The following is a 10,903-nucleotide window of genomic DNA, read 5'->3' on the forward strand; positions in this document are numbered from 1 at the left end:
GATATTACTATTAGATAAGTTGTCTGTCATTCACTTTCAAGTAGAACAAAACCTTTCAATTGAATAATTGTCAGTCAAAGATTATTAAAATACTCCTTAAATGATCAATTGGAAACCAAATATTTTACAACATAGCATAATACTTATCACAACAGAAAATATTTATTAGAGTTAATCACAATAGAAAACAGAGACATACCTAATATATTTATTAATATTTCTTAATCTAACATGTTGTTATTAGATAAGCTATCTACCATTCAGTATAAGAGATGCAACAAAACCTTTCAATTCAAGAGCAGTCAGTCCAAAATAAATCACGAGAAACATTAGAGTACCTTTCAATTCAAGAGCAGTCAGTCAAAAATAAATAATTCATCTGAAACACGAGAGTTCCTCTTTCTCTTTAAATGAGGGATTGGGAACCGATTGATTACAGCAAATAGCCTTAATTGTAAACAATGGCAGATCATCGCCAGCTTCATGTGGTGATGTTCCCTTGGCTTGCACATGGCCATATAACACCCTACCTAGACCTAGCCAAGGGCCTCCTCTCTCATGGCCTCAGAATTTCCCTCCTCTCCACTCCGCTTAACATTGCACGGATAAAAAAACAGATAGTGCCTGGAATTGAGCTGGTGGAGATCCCATTACCATCTGTGGATGGCCTGCCCTCAGGCGTCGAGTCCACCGCAGGTTTATCAGAGATAGGAAGAACAGACTTAGTGCCGCTGCTCATCCAAGCGATAGATCTTTGCGAGGAGCCCTTAGGTGCGCTCCTGAAACTGCTTTCCCCAAATTTTGTCATACATGATCCTTTGTTGTACCGGATTCCTCGGGTTGCCAAAAAAAAGGGCATTCCCACTATAAATCTCATGGTGGTTAACATGGCTGCCATGAGTTTCACAATAGGGCAGGTAAGGCAGAGACTGCCCGAAATCCCGACGGCCGAGGATCTGACTGTACCGCCACTTGGATTTCCCTCATTGGCCGTCCGCCGCCAACTCTTTGAAACCCGGAAGGATCTCCCGTTGTATCAAAACAAGCGGCATAACATTTGTGATGACCTCACCTTCATGGACCGCCTTTCCCTGTCTGTGGAGGAAAGCTGGGCAACGGCTTGCAATACTTGCCGAGAGTTGGATGGGAAATTTGTGGACTATTTTCAAAGAATCACCGGGCGGTTAATGTTCCCCGTGGGATTTCCATGCCCAGACTGCCGCTGCGGCCTGATGCAGACCGTTGCTTGGCCTGGCTGGACAAGCAGCCTGCTCGTTCTGTGGTGTTTGCGTCCTTCGGCAGTGAATGCGTTTTCACCGTCCAAGAGCTCGGTGCTCTCCTGTTGGGTCTGGAGGAATGTAAAATTCCGTTCCTATGTGTTCTTCTTGGCAATGCAGCAGCTGAGTTACACCAAGGCTTAGAGGATCGCACCCATGGCAGAGGACTCGTTGTTACAGAGTGGGCGCCTCAGTTGCATATCTTGAACCATCCTTCCACTGGCGCTTTTCTTTCACATTGTGGGTGGAATTCTGTGACTGAAGGCCTGAGGTTTGGACTGCCTTTTGTTGCTCTTCCAATCCAGTACGAGCAGGGCATAACTGCAAGACTAATTGCTGAGGATTTGAAGTTAGGAGTGGAGGTTAGAAGAAACGGGGAGGATGGTTCTTTCACTAAGGAGGACGTAGCTAAAGCTGTCAGAGCTGTGATGGTGGAGGAAGAAGGCAAGCGGATTAAATCCAACGTTGAGGAAATTAGTAGGGTGCTGACCAGTAACGATTGCCAACAAACAAACTGTCTGATAAATATGTCTACGTTTATATCTATATCCATATTTATATTTCTAGGTGTTTGTGTTATTGTATTCCTTTTAGTGCTTTCAAATGGTTTAACTGTTTGTTGGACTATTAAGGTTCAGTCTAATAAAGTCACCTTAGTGACTTGCAATTTTTCATTAGTTTATTAAAGTTTTTATTAAATAATTCGTTACTTTCTTTTATGTTGGTTATGGTTTTGATAAAGTTATAATGTATTATATTGAAAATCAACTTTCAATAATGTCATTGTCATTTTATATTTAAAATTGTGTAAATGTAAATGCTTGTTGATTTTTACAATATTGTTTTATCAAGTAACTTTCATATCATTCAATAATTTCGAAGTCAACAAAATTACTTATTTGATTTGTCATGTATAAAAAAATATTGACATAGGAAGGTTTCAATTTTATTTTTTTTAATGAAAAATAAGTAGAATTTAGATTTTTCTTAATTAATTGTTAGATTTTGTTTGGTTTTCACTTACTGACAAATCTATTTGCAATTTATACTGGGATAAATTTTGTGTAATGGAACAAAAGGGAACTGGAACATTAAGTTGTTTCTTAGTGTTTTTGTCGTTCCTATGAATCGTGCTCTTTGCATGGAGGGTATGCTACTCATGGGTATATCGGACCTCTCCTAGATTTTGTTTGGTTTTTCACTTACTGATAAATCTATTTGGAATTTATAATGGGACAAATTTTATGTAGTGGAACAAAGGGGAACTTGAATATTAAGTTGTTTCTTAGTGTTTTTGTTGTAATTTTTAGGACGAAACATGTATTAAATTTGGGGATATGTAGCAAGAATTACTTTTGCATGGAGGTGCCAAAAAAGATGTCAAAATGCATCAAATCAACTTTTTTGTTAAAATCATAAGAAATATTGACCTTTTATTATTCTTTCGTGGATACTTGTGCTTTATTCCAAAACCCTACTTTTACAACTAGTTCCAATTTTTACAAATACAAATTCTACTAATAGAGCCTTGAAAATCCATTCGAGAATTCAGTTTTCAAGTTAGAAAAGTAGATATACTAATTGCTATTTGCATAACTTAGATCTAAAATGAAGTTGAGGCTTTAGATGATAGTAGAATATAAAATAATTCATATCTTTTCAATTTTCTTGATTTGAATTATGGTGTTGATAACAACATAATTAATTCATTGATTATTTTAATAAATTTCTTGAAGACTCTTGGGCTTTGGAGGAGGACTAAATTCTTCAACTATATTGGAAGTTGTCTTAGAAATTTCATTAGTTTCAAAGGCATTATAGGATTCATCGTTATCTATGTCCACTTCTCTAAAAAGTAATCTCAATATTAACTAGTAGTTCAAAACAATTTCTTATCTTATATCACTTCAAAATAATGAACATTAAGGGTCATTAGTCAAATATAATATATTACAAGTTTAGGATTCCAATAAAATATAACACAATGCTAATATTTTGTGTCTCTTCTTGATTAGTAGCTAAATGTTGTCTTCTTTTACCTCCTAAGGCATAAATTATTTGTATCTATCATTATATTTTAATATATATTTTACATAGTATTATTATAGAGTATTTTCATCATATGGTGTACACATGTGGATCTAATTATAATAAACACAAGGGGGTTGACTAAAGTAGACTACCCATTAACATTTTTTATTTTTTCAAGTTTTCTTTAAATTTATTTTATTTGTGAGAAAATTATTCAGGATGTCAATGTCATTTGAATCAATAGTTGGTATAATATAAAAATTTCCTAACAAAGCCAGTAAAATTGAATCGATTTCTCTCTAGTATATATGCCCTAGATAAACACACCATTTCTACCTATTTGGCGTTTATATCCAAGATATGACATTAGTTGATGTGCTCTAATGCCTTTGTCCAGTCACTTTCTCCACATTTTCTTGATTACTTTTTATTTTAAATCAAGTCTTATCAATTACATTTTAAGACTATAGGTTATTCAACACCTCAAATAGGCCTTATAGTCCTAGAATTATGTCAAAGAAGGTACATCAACCTATACTGATTTTAGTAATCAATGTATGTTACAAAAATTATTTGGAACTAATTACATGTTGATTAAATGAGGTTTGATCTATTGATCCTTTACATATGTATGTAGTGTCATGTCTTGGGAAATCCATACTAGTAGTATGAATCGAATAATCTATAGTATATTCATTTTTAGTTATTTCTTCATAGGCTTCTTGTCATTACGACGTATAGTCATAGCATGATCATCCTAATCTTATTCTTGGCTAATAGACTCTTCTTTCTGGAGAAGATTTACTTGCTTCTCAAATATGGGCGTCATCTCAATGACATTCAAAGTTGTTACAAAGACCTTGTATCTAGACGGTAGTGTTGATAGAACAATTGGCACCAAAACTACATCATCAGTCTTTTCTCCTAATGCTTGTAAGGAAGCTCTCAACTCTGCAATCCCTTTGAGAAAGGATTCTAATTGTTTGCCATTCTTCATCTTCAAATTGTGTAGCTAACTTTGCAATTTTAAGATCTAATTTCAATTCTTCACCTCATACACCGTCTGGAGCTTGTCCCATGCGTATTTGGATGTGGATGAATCACGGATAAAGGGCTTGACATCATCAAAAACACTGAACAGAATGATCAATTTAGCCTTTCTATCAGCTTGATCAAGTTTCTTCTACTCATCAACATCTATCTTATGACGCGTTGTGGCACCACTGACCACATCCCAAACTTCTTCAAACTCAAATTAAATTTTGAGCACTGACTCTATACCCTTGTTTTTGTTAGGATTTAGAAACGAATTAGAAGAGCAAAAAAATTGAATAATGAATTCACTAACAAAGACAAATGAGACACACAAATTTATTGTGGATTAGCAGATTGACTATGTCCACACTTAAAGCAAGGGAATCAATTTATTGATAACCAATTTTGGTTTGTACATACATAGCTTCAAGAAGCTTTAGAATACTCTTCACAAAATGATATCCAAACATCTCTTAAAGAGCTTTACAAATAGAAGATGAAGAGCCAAAGGTTTTGGCGGTAAAATGGAAGGAGTCCATTGGACTTCACTTCCAACAATCTCCCACTTGAAGGCCAATGAACTGCTGCAACAAGTAGATTCCCCCACTCATTCCTACTATCAGATATTTGAAAGACCGAGAGAAGCTTGACAAAAATCAAATTTCTCCCACTTAACAACTTTAGTGAGCACACTAGCTAGATTCTTTTCGGTGTGAATTTTATCTACATGAAACTTGCCTTCTTTGACCATGTGACGAACATAATGACTGCGAACATCAACATGTTTTGACCAAGGCTGAGATGTCTCATGCCTAGTCATAAAGATGGCATTGCTATTATCACAAAACAAGGCAAAATTTGATTGCTTCAAACCCAACTCGCTGAACAAGAGTTGCAACCCTACCATCTCCTTTGCTCCCTTAGAAAGAGCTATGTATTCAACCTTGACAGTTGATTGAGCAACTGTATGCTGCAATTTAGAAGCCCAACTAATTGTTGCCCCAGCAAATGTGAAAGCATAACCTGAAGTAGACTTTCTTTTGTCTAAATCTCCAGCAAAATCAGAATCAGTAAACCCTTGCAAGTGTGTATTGCCCTTCCCAAAACATAAGCAAAGGTCTGAAGTACACTTGAGATACCGCAAAATATACTTGACCGCCTCCCAATGTGGTTTTCCCGAATTAGCCATAAATATGCTCACCACTCCCACAACATGAGCAATATCCAGACGAGTAGACACCATAGTGTACATAAGACTTCCAACCGCAGATTTGTATGGAATTTTGTCCATAAACTCCTTATCTTCTTATGTTTTTGGACACAATTGAGAAGACAACTGAAAATGAGAGGCTAAGGGGATGCATACAGACTTAGCATCCACCATACCAAATCTGTCCAATACTTTTTTAATGTAACCTTGCTGAGATAGTTTAAGTTCTCTCTTTTCCCTATCTTGAAAAATATTCATCCCAAGAATTTTCTTTGGTACCCCTAAATCTTTCATGGAAAACTCATTAGCTAAGTGAGCTTTAAGCTCACTAACAATCTTCATTCTTGTGCCAACCACTAGTATATCATCCACATAAAGGATAAGTATGACAAATTCGTCATTGGTAAGCCTAAAAATTAGATACAAAGACTAGACTCATAGCGAGTAAACTTGCGATCAATCATAAATTTGTCAAATTTAAGATACCACTGGCGTGGGGCTTGCTTAAGCCCATACAAACTCCATTTCAATCTACAATAGAGATGTTCCTAACCCTTTTTAATAAATCCTTCAGGCTGATGCATAAACAATTCCTCATTAAGGTCGCCATGGAGAAATGTATTGGTAAGCCTTTTAAAATAGATACAAAGATCAGACTCATAGCGAGTAAACTTGCGATCAATCATAAATTTGTCAAATTTAAGATACCACTAGCATGGGGCTTCCTTAAGCCCATACAAACTCCATTTCAATCTACAATAGAGATGTTCCTGACCCTTTTTAATAAATCCTTCAGGCTGATGCATAAACAATTCCTCATTAAGGTCGCCATGGAGAAATGTTGTCTTCACATCCAGCTGTTCAAGCTCAAGATCCCAGGCTGCAACCAATCCCAATACTGCTCGGATGGTAATCATTTTGACTACTGGCGATAAAATTTCTTTAAAATCAAGGTCTTGCTACTTAGCGTATCCCTTGACAAATAGTCTTTCTCGAAATATTTTGCGACCGCCAGCTTCATCTTTCAATTTATACACCCACTTATTTCCTAATGCCTTTCTGTCAAGTGGAAGTGGCACCAAATCCCATGCCTGATTTTGCAATAGTGCGTCCATTTCTTCGTGCATTGCAACATTCCAGTTATCGCAATCTATAATTTTACAAGCTTCTTTATATGTTGCAGGCTTTGTTTGATCAGAGATTAACAAAGTGGGCTCAACTTATTCACAAAATAATAAATCATAGTCAGAGAACTTAATTGGAGGTTGCCTGTGCCTGGTAGATTTTCTCAATTGACTCTTTGTTGGAGTAGTCGAATCATGCAATTCATTTGTTCTCTGTTTATGCAAATCATTGTTGCATACATTTAATGGTTGATGCCCACGGTGAATTTTACCTTCTGTAGGGTGTTCAACCTTAGAATTTTGCATAAGGCAGGGTGGATTAAATCACATGACACATGTGGATTCTTGTCCATGCTATCTGGAAACATGTCGCAGGAGTAAGGGGTTGTGGAAGCATCCTCCACAGTCTACATGGGAGGATGACGCCCTTGATGTGGGCCCGCAGAGGAGGATGCTTTAGCAGTGAGGCCGCGAAGGATGCCCCTACTGTGAGCATTGCGTGCAGGGTGTGAAGTTGGCGATGTGTGGCATGAAGACTGCACTGCCAGCAGTGGTGACTATGTTGCAGGCCACCATGAAGATTGTTTACTATGTCGCCCAATGTGCTTCAGTCCAAGCAGTGTTGACTGAGATGCAGGCCGTGGATCAACTGGGTTGAAGACACTTTCAACAGTCTTCTTGCAAGCCTATGATGGTTCTGAGGAAGGCCATGAGATGTTATCCAGTCCCTATGTTCCATAGTGTGCTATCTCAAATGGCTATGAGCAGTCATGATAAATGCTTTCTTCTTCATCATTCTCAGTCTGATAATTGTATTAAACCATGGTAGATGGCATAAGGGCTACCACTGGATGAGAGATATGAGGCAGAACACCCATAGATGTAGAATAATTTTGAAACAGAGACAGAGGAACATATTCTTTATCTGGTTTATTTGAACCTTGTAGCGCAGGGAAGGAAGTCTCATGAAAAATTACATCCCTGCTACAAATAATTTTCCTATGAACCGGATCCCACAACCTGAAACGAAACTGCTCTTCGCCATACCCAATGAAAATACACTTCTAGGACTTGGGATCTAATTTGGCTTTTTTCTCCTTGGGTATATATGAGAAGGCTTCACATCCAAGCAAGTAAAGATGCGAGTATGAAATCCTCTTCCCTTGCCATTCCTCTTCTGGAACACCAAAGTCTAATTTAGATGAGGGACTTAGGTTGATCAGGTATATTGTTGTGTTACAAGCCTCTGCCCAAAATCTCTTGCCTAGACCTGCATGTGATAACATACATCGTGCCTTTTCAAGGATTGTCCTATTCATCCTCTCGACTGCACTGTTTTCTTGAGGGGTGAAAGGAACAACCTTAATTCTTCTAATCCCATTATCAACACAAAAATCATTAAATTCATGTGAACAAAATTATCCACCATTATCTGTTTGTAGACACTTAATCTTATGCCCAATCTGATTTTCAACTATAGCCTTGAAAATTTTAAATTTTGAAAAAACTTCAGATTTTGTAGAGAGCATATAAATCCATACTTTCCTTGTATAATCATCAAGAAAGGTGACAAAATAGTTATCTCCTCCAATGGAGGTTACCTCGATAGGCCCAAAAACATCTGAGTATGCAAGCTCCAATGATGTTGTCTTTGTATCATGCCCACCTTTCAAAAAACTGACTTGCTTTTGTTTGCCATAAAGATAATGTTCACAAAAGGCTAAGTCGACAAGTTTGAGACCCAGAAGCTGATTTCTTGTGTGCATAACATGGAGCCCTTTCTTACTAATATTCCCAAGCGTTTGATGCCAAAAATATACTTTGTTGTCCTCAATCACCATTGCAGCTCCCACTTCACCATGAGTCTTAAATATATAGAGACTACCCAATTTATTGCCATTTTTAATCAGCATGGTACCATGAGTTACCTTCCAAGTATCTAGAAGAAAAGTCACATTAAGACCTTGATCAAAGAGCTTCCCAACGGATATCAAATTTCGCTTCAATTGTGGGACATGTTGAACATCTTTGAGCAGCCATGTTTTACCACCTTCTAATGGTAGCAACACATCACCCTTGCCTGTAATTTTACAAGCTTTGTTATCTCCTAAGAAAACATTTCCAAAATGACCTTCTTTGTAGTTGATGAATACTTCAAGACATGAGGTAGCATGATGGGAGGCACCAGAATCAAGCACCCATGAATCCAGAGTGTGTCAGTTGTTGAAAGGATTAGTACACTATCATCTTTATCATAGATTATATTTTCTTCGTTGTCCCGCACCTTCTCTTGTGCCCTTTTGTAGTTTCTACAATCATTCTTTACATGACCAGATTTGCCACAAAACCAATAATCACCATTTCTATTTCTAGACTTCAATCTCCTTGCTGATTTCGAACGTCGATGATAATTATTTATGCCTCTATTATGGCTCCTACCTCTATTTTTGGTGCTTACCACCGTTAAGGATTCACCTGATGAAGGTTATTCATTCTTTCTTTTCAAATCCTCGCTGAGAAGAGTAGCTACTACGTCATTAAAAACTAACTTATTTTTACCAGATATCAATGTGCTAACTGTTGTTACAATGCCATCCCAACTACTTGGTAAAGAGCATAATAAAAGAATATCCTTGCAGTCATCATCTTGTGTCATCTCCACCTAAGTTTCTTGACTAATCAATGTATTAAATTCATTGATGTGATTTGCCATTGCACAATCTTCCTTCATCTTTAGCTTGTACAACTGCTTCATGATAAACACTTTATTGGCAGCCGGTGCCATTTCATACATGGCTGTGAGTTTATCCCATACGTCTTTCATTGTTTCTTCACCCGTGACATTGAAGAGAACATTGTTGGACAGCGAGAGAAAAATTGTCACTCTTGCCTTCTTATCTAATTTTTCCCATTCTTTATCAGCCATTGTAGTTGGCTTCTTTGATTTCCCTTCAAGTGCAAGTGAAAGGTCTTACTTTATCAACAAAGACTCCATCTGCACCTTCCATAACCTGAAGTTCTAACCGGAGAACTTCTCTATCTTCGCTTCTTCCATGATTCCAGAATTTCAACCACAGAAATCTTAACAACCATCTAACCTCGCTCTGATACCAATTGTTAGGATTTAGAAACAAATTAGAAGAGCAGAAAAACTGAATAATGAATTCACAAACAGAGACAAATGAGACACACAAATTTATCATGGTTCGACAGATTGCCTACGTCCACACTTAAAGTAGGGGAATCAATTTATTGATAACCAATTTTGGTTTTTACATACACAACTGCAAGTAGCTTCATAATACTCTTCACCAAATGATATCCAAACAACTCTTAAAGAGCTTTACAAACAGAAGATGAAGAGCCAAAGGTTTTGGCAGTAAAATGGAAGGAGTCCGTTGGACTTCACTTCCAACAGTTTTCAAGTCTGAGATGGCCAAATCAATTAACCATGTGTGTGTGCTGCCAATGGAAAATATCTAAGAATGAATTAGGACCAAATGCTTGTTCCTTCGCCAGCGAGTCATGCCAATAATCGGTTTGGTAGCTTGGGCTAGCCACAGTGGCCAGGGCTCGATTCCTCCCACATTGTTTTTGGCAGAACCCTAATTACAAGGGAGTGAGAACTATACAATGCATCTTTCAAATGATCCAATGATGCCACTTATCAATGAAGAAGCCACCACAAACTGGACTCGCTAGAAGGATTTGAATCGCAATATACAGTGGCTCTCTCAAGCTCCAAAGAAATGACCGATCAGGATCCAGGTGTGCATATTGGCTAGCCGGGTTGGCATGGAGGGCACAACAGTCGTGGGTCTCGGGTTCTTTTTACTACTCGCAATGATGATGAAACAAGAAACCACCAGTTCCTCTAAACTATGCCGTCTAAATATATCAATCATATCTAAAACTCTATGCACAGTAAATTAGAAGTGCATCCTTCTCTCTACCATCAATGCCAATATTCTCTCGCTAAGCAAAAACTGATACAAAGAAAAAATAAATAGTTGGGAATGCTCCAAATGTTGAAGGATCTAAAAAATGCGAGCTCTGATACCATATCAGAGAATTACTCAATAGTATTATTCTCCAATGCATTCTCCCGTGGAGTGTGCAAATATATAGGAAGAATACAAGCAACCATGTGCTCTAAAATAGCAGTTACGGGTATAACCAAATAACAAATAGTGGTCTAAATGAACTAACAAATCAAACAAATATCA

At 37.3% G+C, this 10,903-nt stretch overlaps 1 pseudogene; it reads left to right on the top strand.

The window, feature by feature from the left end:
- Nucleotides 1-435: 435 nt before the first annotated feature.
- On the top strand, nt 436-1,963 carry LOC131065327 (putative UDP-rhamnose:rhamnosyltransferase 1; annotated as a pseudogene).
- Nucleotides 1,964-10,903: the final 8,940 nt, after the last annotated feature.

The sequence above is a fragment of the Cryptomeria japonica genome, chromosome 11 (assembly GCF_030272615.1).
Source record: "Cryptomeria japonica chromosome 11, Sugi_1.0, whole genome shotgun sequence".
Taxonomy (NCBI): domain Eukaryota; kingdom Viridiplantae; phylum Streptophyta; class Pinopsida; order Cupressales; family Cupressaceae; genus Cryptomeria; species Cryptomeria japonica.